The 12,417-nt window shown below is 35.4% G+C and overlaps 1 protein-coding gene across 10 annotated transcripts in view; it reads right to left on the bottom strand.

The window, feature by feature from the left end:
- Nucleotides 1–2,414: 2,414 nt before the first annotated feature.
- KITLG (KIT ligand) overlaps nt 2,415–12,417 on the bottom strand; it is an 84,612-nt gene continuing 74,609 nt past the window's right edge. For all 10 annotated transcript variants that reach the window (XM_078337041.1, XM_078337045.1, XM_078337040.1 and 7 more), the window contains one exon: nt 2,415–6,750. The gene's annotated coding sequence lies outside the window, so the exon portion shown is untranslated. The remainder of the gene's footprint in view (nt 6,751–12,417) is intronic.

The raw sequence follows: 12,417 nt of genomic DNA, 5'->3' as shown, positions 1-12,417 counted from the left end.
GCAGTTAATGAGAGCAGCAAGGTGTATAGGAAGACCATGAGACCCACTGGTTACAATATTGTTGAAGGCAAGTTTCCTAAGAGAACAGAAGTTCAATAACCTGAAAGTTCAGGATGTTTAAAGGCCTGTTTGTGGGTATATTAAAGTCTTCCAGAATTAAAACAATAGTATTATACAAATGAATCCAGTAATAGTGATCCATCCAGGTGCTAAACCCATCAAGAAGCCAGGTGGGTCTAAGGATGAGAAAACAACTGAGAAGCTTCAGTGAGGATTAGGGAACTCACCTCCAGACCCAGTAACAGCTGTAGGGGGAGTACAGCCAACAATTGAGAGTGCTGATGAGGCTGATATGCCCTTGAAAGAGAGTTTCATTTTAATTCTGAGTTAGGTGATTTTTAAAAAGTTCTGATAATGTGTTAGATTTTGCTGAGTTCTGAAATTCCAAAGGGCACACATTATACTACAATTATAATGCCTATCTACAATTTCCTGGTTATTATGCTGCAGTGGGTAAAGATTTATCTAGGCTGATGTAGTGTTCCACATTTCTTCTAATAAATGAAAGAGGTAAGGTTAGAGACTAGTATTGCATATACATGTATATATAATTTGTACATGCAAACAAATTCTAGAAGTTAATGAGGAATAATTAGCAATGTTTACCTCTGGGAGAACTAACTTTAATGTTTAAGGGGGAGTTTTAACTGTATTTTATACCCTACTCTAGTGCAATACTCAGGTGTATAGTGTGAGAGAATTACTATGTAAATACTTGTTGGCTTTTTGGTATTAAGGAATTGTTAGTAACTTTTCTTAGGTATACCAAGGGTATCAAGGTTAAGCTTTCTAAAAGTTAACAAGTAGAGATACACACAGAAGTATTTGCAGATCACATACATTTAAGTACTTTCCTGAAAATGATATGAAACGGAAAGTGGATAAGGCATATAGATAGGGAGTTTAGATAAAATAAGATTATTCAGGAGCTGAATAAGGTTGAAGCAGGGTTATGGTTATATGAGTTTGTTACACTATCTTGTCTACTTTTTGCATATATTTCAAATTGTTCATAATAAAAGTCTTAAAAAATAACTTCTCAGTGTGATAGGTGATAGCTATTTAGATCACATTTTGTTTTAATTCTACTAATTATCATTTGCATGAAATTTGAGGAATGCACTTCTGTTAGTATTTATGTGCCCAACCTTCATGTTGTTGGTGGCTTAAAGGCAAAAACAATGAGCAATCCTCCTGCCCCCCCAAAAAATGATGAGATGGCTCAAGTAGAGGTTTGCAGGTCATATTGAAGAGTTTGGGTTTTATCTCAAAAATAACGAGAAGCCATCAAAGTGTTTTAGCCAGGAGCCAACCAACCAAACAACCAACCAACCAACCAACCAACCAACCAACCAACCAACCAACCAACCAACCAAACAACCAACCAACCAGATATCTCCATAGTATTCACTATGATGTGATGAACTGGTTAAAAAACGGTGAAAGTAGAATAATGTGATCAGTTAGGAGGCTATTCTAGTCATCTAGACATATATTGGTTAAAGGGGGCAATATAAAGGGTGAACAGAGAAGGGAGAATCAGCAAATTCTGAAAAGAAATAGTGGGTGAATAAGTGTGGTGTCATATAGCAAAGGGGATGTGGTCAACAGTCAAACAGCAACCATTGGTTAAGCAGGATGATTATTCCCTAAATCACAGAAGCAATAGTGAGTTTGGATCTTGTCATTCTTCTCAGGGACCCTAAGAATAGTTTCTGAACTCCCTGCTGTTGTTATGTAGAAGGGACTGGTCTTATCTCTCCGTATGTCTTTATATGTGGTGTACGCTAAGGACATACCTGTTTGATTTGGTAAAATAAGCTTAGAAATTTTATAACTTCTTCTAATGGAAATGCTGCTTTGACTAAAAATTTTTCTCATCCTTCTAAATATTAGCCCAATATCAACTCCTTGACGGTCCTCCTTATTCCTTATTCATTTCTCCTTCCTGCCTACCTTAAGCACTTTATCTGGACCTTTGTTTTGCATATAAGTAGTTACTTCAGGGACTATACATATTATAGTGTATAGCTTTGTCTATTTCCTGTATCTATAGCTTTGTCTATTTCCTGTATCTATAGCGATTATAGTGCTTTTCTGTATATCTATTGCATATCTATTTCCCAACCGAGTTATAAACCTCTTGAAAGCAAATGTCCTGTTAATTCATCTTTATTTTCCTTGATGACTTTAGTGATCAATGAATATTTAATGAATTTAAGTGATTTCTTATCCCCTTGTGTCATTTCAACAAAATCAAAGTTTCCATAGAAAATTTTGACAGTAGCTTAATAAATGCTCAACCATGTTGTACACATGTTTGATAACCTTAAGAGAGAAAAAGACAGAGAAAATTTATGAGAGTGCATAAAATTCTTTATTTAGAACAATAAAGTATATGTATATATAATGTAATTTCAAATTCAAACCTGTATAAAAAAGGGTTGGGACACACACCTATTTTAAAAAGTACACATATAGTATATACACATACACATCACATTTTACAACCTTTTTTATTTAATTAAATTTCAGTCATAATAAAACTATTTAGAATAGTGTTGACATACATTTACATTATTATATTGCAAACTCCAATCTATGGCTGAACTAAGGATATATCTGTGCATCCATCTAAATTAATACTTTTCAAGTCCATTGTTTTATAAAAATTGGTGGCAAGTGGACACTATAATCACACATTAATCCTTAGCACATAGGACAATAGAATATTTTGATTGGAAAATTATATTTAGTGAGTCTTGTAGCTCAGAAATCAAGTATTGGAAAATGGTGTGGTTTTTAGTTTAAACAATTATTATTTTAATTTTATTATTAAAAACCTCATAAGGATGTAGTTAGAGATGGCAGTTATAAATCAATTTAGAATGCTTAGCAAACATTTCAGGATCACAAATATCCATTTTAGCATGGATTATTTCTTAAAAAAAAACAACCTTGTTGTGAAATGAAAGTACCATTAGTTTATTTTTACAAACAAAAACATTTCAAGACTAGTTAATGGAAAGCAGCAACACTATGAACTGTGTGATCAAATTCCACAAATGAACTAACTAGAGTTTCAATCTGAATGATTTTATTTTAAAGCCAATTTCAAAATAATATTGTTTCAAAGATAAGCTGGCTTGCTTTAGAATTCTTATCCCACTTTCAAATTTTAAAGTGTAATCAATGAATTACCCCTTTATAAATTGGTTCCAAAATACCTTTCGGCATTAAGAAACCTCATGAGCAATTTACACTTTCTGCTGTTAGTTTTCAATAAAATGAGAAGATTTAAATGCTTACTTTGGTGCACTTCCAAATGCTACACTCATCTTATAGTTTCTCATCCTGACTAATATGACTAAAATGTACTACTGGTTTTCGTTCTTGGGAGGTGATCCAAAATGTTTATTTAAGCAAAGGAAAAAGCCATCTCTTGTGTAAATGGTGATCCAATTCACCCTACTTAAGACTGAATTTCACCTTACTAATGAACACTATTTACATTAGAAACAAGAACAGCAATGACTTTTTATGGTCAAGATACTTATTCACAGAGTCCAGAGTTGAGATATTTTGTATGGGTTAGTTTCAATTCTATTTTATCTTGTCAGTCATATTGTAACAGGACTCACCCCTAAGGTGTGATCTCTGATTTTATCATATAGATAAATAAAAAATTGAGATTCAAAGAGGAGAAGCGAGTTACCACATCAGTTAATGACAGAGTGGAGGCTCTGGAGGATCTTTTGCAACATCCATCCCACCATGCCAAAATGCCTTAAAGCCCCAAACTGGAATTACATTTTGAAGCGAAAACCTAGCTGCAGTAAAACATTTTTAAATATCCATGATTTCTGAATGAATTTTTCTCTTTATTTATAACTTCAGTTGAATTAGAGTAGCAAAATGTGCCCCAAAGTTTCTCCAAAGTACTTAAAAGCTCAATGAAATGTATTTAATTTTTACTAAAAGCAAATACTTCATTAGGTTTGCATAATTTTTCATAATTTTCATTTTTTCACATACTTTTTAAACGAATAGGCTACTTGTTCTATTATTGTATTGAAGAAAATCAGTTTGTCTCTGACTCATTAAAATATGGCAGTGTGGTAAGCACATTAAATTACAATACAATATCCAGGAACACTTCATTATCACTGGGCAGGCACCATTTATCATAAAGCCATTTTTAAAATTGACTTGGTTTCTACCAAAAAGGTGCAAAGCTTTCAGTATTGTTAGAATCTACAGATTTCTGAGATCATTTTAAAAGGTAATTTTGAAACACTATAAGATGGAACTATCAGACACATGGCACCAACTGAAAAGGCGATTTCATGGTTTACTATCTCAGCAGTGAGTTTCCCATGATTTGTGAAGAAGGATATTCGGAACACATCTGGGATAAAATAAGCAAAGATAAATATATATTTGATCTCAAAGCAGAAATGACACAGTTAATATCCAAGCAGCTAGCATCCAAAATAATGTTCATTTTTCTATTGTTCATGCATTTTATTAAACTTTAGTGTTTTAAAAATTGGCAATCCATGTAACTTTCAATGGACCAAAACATTTAATGGGCAGAACACATCTCCCCTCTCCTACCATGTCAGATTTAATAATTTGCTGAATGTGTTTATTTAACTCTATTGATTAAGACCATGTCCTTGAGTGTTAAAACCCAGCTACTAGGTTTGAGGACAAAGGTACATTTATTATACTCTCAAGCACATTAAGCAGCATTTTCATATGCTCAAGCAAACTGAAACCATTGGTTAAATAAAACTACTAGATTGAGAAGTATCTACTATTCTCAATCTACACACAGCCTATACACATAACTCATATTATTCTATATCTATTTTCCTGAAAACAATTCAGTGCCACACACTGAGACAGAACCTATCAGCAATTAAATTGATGTCTGGTTTTATTACTAATCAAGTATACTATGGGATATCTGTGGGCCTGAACACCATAATAAAGTTTCTCAAAGCACCTGGGTTGTATCTTAGAGAAATTATTCATATTTAAGGAACCACAGCATGTTAGAGAAGAAAGGGACTGCAGGAATCATCTGGGCTCTTTGGTACAGAAAAGAGCAAAGGCCACTTACTGGAGTTGTATCTGGATTAGCTTTGAACGTAAGCTAAAATCCAAATATAATAGAAATTCTTGGATTTTTGAAATGAAAGGAAAGCTAGCAATTAGTTTTTCATGCCCTTTTGTATCACTACATTGAAAACTGTCATTGTATGGTGGTAGAACATGGCAATACTGTTATCACAAAGGTTAAGTTAGAATGGAAAGCTTTGGATTCCTTTATGTGTACATTCAAGACATGTTAAAAGGACCTTCATCAAAGTAAACCGTAAGAAATCATTCTTTGACTTTAGTCAGATGTTTTCTTGGAAAGGGATATTCACATAATGTCTTACAAGTTCTAGTTTAAAAGCATAATGTCCATCTTAGGAATTCCTGCCAAATTCACTCTTAATATGACAAACACTGTCACACATTTTAAATAGCAAACTGACATGCATAACTACATAAAGCTTTCTTTTAATTTTTAATTCATAAACCTTAATGAATATAGAGTGCCTGATTTTAAATAAATGGATCCTTTAAACAGATAATGGCGATTATGCTATAAATAACTAAAGTTTCCTGATTCCTTGCATTCCAAGTAACCTAGTTTCAACACCCATATTAACATGTGGGTGTGGTTTTCTAACCTTAGATACTAAATATCATAAATTATTTTTATTCTCTCCCAGGGTGGAAATTGAAAATGGGACCATCTTACATTCAGCATTTTCTCCTAAGTCCCTTTACATAGCTCTGTAATAGTTGTAGAATATAAACATGTCATAACATATTTTGCAAACACAATTTATACACTCTAAAGTGGTCAAGGGAAAAGGCAGACTTTTCCAGGGGTGCCAGTGTCCTCCTCAGCAGACTGTTCTGCTGGGCGGTGTTCTTAACTTCTTCCTGCGATGACTCTTTTGGAGTCTCCCCTCTGCCAACACATAATTCAGTACTGGCTCTCTACATGGATGGAACCAGGCAACTGTTTACATGTGTTGGGTGGGCATAGTTTACATCAGGAAGAGATCAAAATCAGACCCATATAACTAATCAGTAACTATAAACTGACATGTTGCCAACTCCAATCACAGTTCCCACTGCTTTCTACACTGTACAGTGGCTGATGCTACTGAGTTTTACACATTTTTTTCCAGATCCCTTTGAGAAAAATTGTTACTGCTACTATCCAGGCTGAAATCTACTTGCAGAGACCAGGATAACTACAGGCTGCAGTTTGTAGCTGAAGAATAAAGCTAGGTTTTTTCAGCATTTAGACATTTCTGGAGCCATGCAAATGGTGCATGCAGTCTGAGACACGTGCTTTTCTTCCAACATCAGCTGCAAGTTCTAAATGAGACCCAAGTCCCGCAGGTCCTTAAAATAGAGTCCTGCTCCATGCAAGTTCTTCTTTATAGATGATTAATTCAGTGCCAGTTTCACAGTAAAACATTCTGTTCCAATTTCCGAATCATCCATATAAAGTCATGGGTAGCAAGAACAGATAAAGATGTGGTCTGTCACTCCAGACAGAATATGAATTTGTTTAAAGCTGCTTCATTTATGAAGCAAACATGAACTGTTACCAGCCTAGAAAGGAAAAGAAGAGAGATTATGGTATATCTGCCTTCTGGCTTTTTTCAAAATCTCAGTAGCTGAAATTGTATATGACCACAGAAAGAGTAACGGATTTACAATGTATGCTTCTTACATAGCATAAAAGAACTTGATAAATGTTTTCTTACATGCAGTGATCAGTCATTTTCTATGATCTCCTTGGTAACACATTATCTGAAACAATCTTATGTATTGTTATCTATGTTCTCCCATTAAAATATAAGCTCCATGAGGGCAGGGAGCTTCTGTATCTCTTTTATTGCTGTACCTCCACTCTTATAACAATGCTGGCACTTAATAGTCACTCAGTAAATATTTCACCCTTTGACTTTCATACCTTCTGACATTCTACCAATGATCTCAGTTTGTGATAAGATAATTATCAAAATAGTTAGCTTTGAGTTTCTCTAGCAAGGCTATAAAAGGTAGTAGACAGGCATGAAGGAAGAAGAATTGATGAACAAGGAAGTGTCTGGAGAGTGGAGACTAGAGAAGTGGAGATAGATAGAGTAGCATGAAAGAGATCCATAGGACAGGTGGAGAAGCTGGTCAATTGCCACCAACAAGTAGTAGCCTCACATGGACACTGAGGTGCTGCTCTAGAATCTTGACGGTCTAGTTAGGTTCTAGCAATCATTTCTACCAGCTGAGGAAATAGCAGCAGAAATACTACCAGCCAAAAAAAGAAAGACTGAAATCCTGGCACTACATCCCAACAAAGCCTCTGGAGAAGGTTCACTTGGCCTCAGCACAGCCTGTTGTACTTGTTGAAGCATGAAAACCATATTTTGTTTTAGTTCTTTAGTACTTCAGTTAAACTACTGAGCTTTCAGATGTTTCAGCTTTCCAGTAAAGCATTTGTAATTCCTTTTCTACTTTTAAAAATATAGTTGGGGAGGTATAACATGGGGAGAAATGCCAGATATAGGTGATGGGGAGGAAGGCAGCAAACCACATTGCCATGTATGTACCTATGCAACAATCTTGCATGTTCTTCACATGTACCCCCAAACCTAAAATGCAATAAAATATACATATTAAAATAAATATATAGATAGATAGATAGTATCACCATCCCATCTTCAATCACAGTCTCTAAACAAATGTGTTTGGTATTTCTCTTCTCTGCTCAATCTCTTTTATGACTTTTGTCCGTGTTTATCAACCCAGCATCACAAATCACTGTTTTTAAAGTACAGAGATCATTAAACAGATTAGCCGTAAAATTCCATCGTGTGAGTAATAAAAATTGCAATATTTTTCCAGTCTCTCTAAATGTCATATATTAAAAAGTATCTTATACAACAATTTACCAGAGAACTCTAGAAGCTGGACAACCTGCATTTAGGAAATCAGAATTAATCTATAACAAAAATTAAGAGATACTAAAATAAAACTTCAAAAATCCAAAATATATAGAAGATATTTTAAAAGCATGGTTAGAAAGCAAAAGAGAATCACAAAAAGCAAAAGAATATATTTTTAGAGGTATGAATAACTTGAAACACAAAGCTTAATGTAGAGAATTAAATGTAGGATGGGCGTGGTTGTTCATGCCTGTAATCCCAGAACTTTAGGAGGCTGAGGTAGGTGAATGACCTGAGGTCAGGAGTTCGAGACCAGCTTGGCCAACATAGTGAAACCCTGTCTCTACTAAATATCCAAAAATTCGTTGGGCATGGTGATGCACACCTGTAGTCCCAGTTACTTGGGAGGCTGAGGGACAAGATCGCTTCAACCCAGGAGGCGGAGGTTGCAGTGAGTTGAGCTCATACCACTGCACTCCAGCCTGGACTACAGACCAAGACTGTCTCAAAACAAGAGAGGGAAGGAGGGGGCGGGTCGGGGGGCAGAGAGAGAGAAAGAAATTAGAGAGAGAGAGAGAGAGAAAATTAAATGTAGAGAAGCAAGATTGAAAATCTCTTTTTGATTCTGTCTTCTATCCCTGGGTCACTTAGCAAAGCAAATAAACTTAAAGACTGACACCTGTTTTCCCATAGAACAAAACTACAGTTTTTATAATGATAACCAGGATTCTTGCAAGAACCCTCCCTCACTACATATGAAAAACCAGGGTTTACAAGACATGAAATGACAGAAACTCATCTAGTATTCTATGTCAAAGAGTCAAGACTTGAACCAAGCCAAATCCCTTCTAATCCTCGGCTTTACAATGTGTCTACAGAAACAAAACTCCTAAAGCTTTGGAAATGTCTGGTAAAGAATCACACATCTTGCTATTTATTTGGTAACCAACCATTTCCAAGCCTTGGGTCCTAAATTTCCAAGCTTGACTTGAGCTTGTCCTTTATTTCAATTTTAAGATTTATTTTCTTCTCCCTTAGCTCAGCTATACAGGAAATTTTGTTTGTGTTTCTTTAGTGAACCTCTCCATAATCAAACCCATGCTATTTACTATCAACCACACTGGGCCTTTTCTGTGACAAAGCAATTTTTCTTTCAAGGTCTCAAAATAAGATTCTTTGCAGATGACTCTCAAATGGCAAATCTATTCTTTCCAGGCCTGACTGTTATCTAAGGTTCCAGTCTAACATGTTTGGCCACTGATCAGTTTCAATAATATTTACCAACAACTACTTCTCCTGATTTCCCATTTCCCGTTAATGCCACTGCACTCTGGTAAGTCCCATCGTCTCCAAATCGTTCTTGAGTTCTGCCTGTGATGCCAAGCCTCGTGCCCCATTAGTAACCAGGATTTGTTGATTCTTATATTGCAATGCCTTCAAATGGTCTATGCTTTCTTATTTCCTGGCCCTGATGGTAACTCAGTTGTCATTTTCCCTCAAATCTTATTTGAAGACTGGCCTTGTAAGTGGACTTCCTTTCTCTAGTTAACCACTCCTAAACATCTCTGGCCATACTGACACCCAGTTAGTTTTTCCACACCTCTGCTAAGATTGTCACCCACATCTTTCCTACACCGTTTTCTCCCAATAGCTCCTTATGTGACACAAGGCATGTAAGCCCCATTCGTGGAATTCAAACCCTTTTTCAAACTGATGTTTACTCTTTCTTCTCAGCATTTTAACTCTTTATATGTGACTTCCACTAGAGTACAACTGTCCAAACTAACCCTTGAACATAGTTTCTACTTTGGGACCTTCCTGACTTAGTTTATGCCATGTGCTCGGTACAGATGCCACCTCCATCATTTATAAAGTGAAGCCTTTCTCCTATTGTTAGTGATTTCTCTCTCCTTTCAAAAACAGGCAGTTGTATTTGGGTGTGCCCAATTCTAAGATGCCATCCATGCCAGCATCTAAAACAGTGTTGAATTCATGTCTTGTACAACCATATGCAGGGGCCTAGACTTTGATCAAAGTAACCTTGTAAACTTTTAGTTTACTTTTAAAAATGGGTTATGATGTATATGCCTGATTTCCTTTTGTAGGCTATTAACAATTTGAGGACACAACAAAGTTTTATTAAGCATTGCATCCATCAATGCACCTACTAGAGTTTGTTGAAATCACATTTGTGGGAAGAGTAAAGAGCAAACGTTTCCCGTAATGTATTAACATAAATAAGGCTTTTAATGTAACGTATCTGTTTTACTTATTTCTCTTAATCTTTGCTATACACAATCAAATATGAAAAAGTTTTTTGTAGGATGCTGCTGTGGATACTTGCCATAAGCTAAGTGACCAAGTAGATTTTTAACTTTTCACATAGCTGTTCTCATGCATGGTGTCAAATAAACACAACTTTAGTTAAGTTTTCATTTTTATTATTTTTTGAGACCAGGTCTTGCTCCAGCATCCAGGTTGTAGTACAGTGCTGTGATCATGGCTTACTGCAGCCTTAGCCTCTTGGGCTCTGGCAATCCTTCTGCTCGGCCTCCTCAGTAGCTGGGACCACAGATGCACACCACTATGCCCAGCCAATTTTTAAATTATTTGTAGAGATGGGGTCTCCCTATGTTGCTATGTTGCCCAGGCTGGTCTTGAACTCCTGGGCTCAACTGATCCTCCCAGCTCAGCCCTACAAATTACTGGGATTACAGGTGTGAGCCACCGCTCCTGGCCTATTTTTTCCTACGTGCAACTTTTGTTGTTATTTCTAGTTCATTACATTCCTTCCACATTTGTTCTTTGTATTTAAGATATTAAACCTTTCTTTTCATTTCCCAATTATAGAGTATTTCCTTCAGAGAACTAGCCCATATATTCTCTATTCTAGTGTTCCAATATTTGTCATGATGTAATTTGTTTTAGTTAGTGAAACTTCCCTTTCCGGGAGAAATCCTTGCCATAAACCTAAGTCATTTCTTGTATTTTCCCCTACCTTGCTAACAAAGAAAATGATTGAAATCGTATCTATTTTTTAAATGTATAATTGCAACTCCACATTTTATTTCTATCTTGGTATTTTTTTTTTTAGTTATTCTTATTTTTTAGAAGATTTTCTCTCCTACCCCATCATAGTTTGTTCTCTCAGACCTTTCCTCTACTATACTCTTACCTAGGAAATAGACTTGAGACTTCCTTGGAGGGTTTTCCATCTCTGTTAGTATGAGGCCAAATGTAAGGCTTTACTTCATGTAATGGATAGTCAATAGATGATTACAAATGATATATACATATTTTTATTTTGAGGTTTTCAGATTATTGATGATGAACTGGCTCTTTTCTCCCTCTTTCCTACTTTTCCCTCAGCATTTGAATTCTTATGTACTCATACACACATCCAAGTTCATTTCCTTTTTTATCTCTATAAATGTTATTATCATATTATTGTAATTCTCTGAGATATTCATTCATCTTAAATTAATAAATGATTATTTATTTGACAAATAATTATTCATCATTTATATATGCATAGTATAAGTGACATTGTTTAATGGGGCTCCAAAATTACATTAAGAAAAAACAAAATCCTGCCTTCTAAGAGCTTATGGTTTTGAAAAGAGCACAAAATGTTCATTTAAGTGACTGTGATGTCCTACCAAGGGTCATATGAAATCTATTTAGAGGGCTACAAATAGAGATTATTTTCATTTGGGAAGTCAGCTTTTTGTAGATAGTAGTATGTGACCTGAGTCTTGGAGGAGCTTTGCAGAGATGATGAGTAAGGTACTTTACAAAGGGGAATGAGTCATGTTTTTCATTCATTCTGCCATCTATTTCTCATCGACTACTCATTAACTGTTCTGGGTTTTTTTTCTGAACAATTCTGGCTTCATTAACCTGGCCAATGTGATTTATTTTATACATGAGTAAATAATTCATACCTTAAGAAAAATAATTTATTACTTAATTTCCCATATGATCATATTCCCTCTTGATATGCATATCTTGCTGTCCCATTAATCCAAACCAGCAAATTAAACAGACATATTCACACACAAGATAAAAACAAACCCTACTTCAGAAGAACAATCTTCTTTGCCATTTGCTTAAACTTTCGTTTAGGGCTGAGTCACTCACTCAGTCTCTCATTCAACAGACATTTATAAAGAGCCAACAATGCATAGGCAACAAGTTAGGTGTTGAGGGCACAGCAAGAAACAGAAAGACCCAGCTCTTGCCTTGGAAAGCTTACTGACTATTCAACACATGCACAAGTTGTTTGACTATGGTTGCTTTAAAATACCATCTTTTTTCCTCCTAAACCAGTGGC

Source organism: Callithrix jacchus, chromosome 9 (genome assembly GCF_049354715.1).
Source record: "Callithrix jacchus isolate 240 chromosome 9, calJac240_pri, whole genome shotgun sequence".
NCBI classification, from domain to species: domain Eukaryota; kingdom Metazoa; phylum Chordata; class Mammalia; order Primates; family Cebidae; genus Callithrix; species Callithrix jacchus.
Note: the sequence above shows the minus strand (reverse complement) of the source record. Positions and strands in the feature narration are given on the sequence as shown.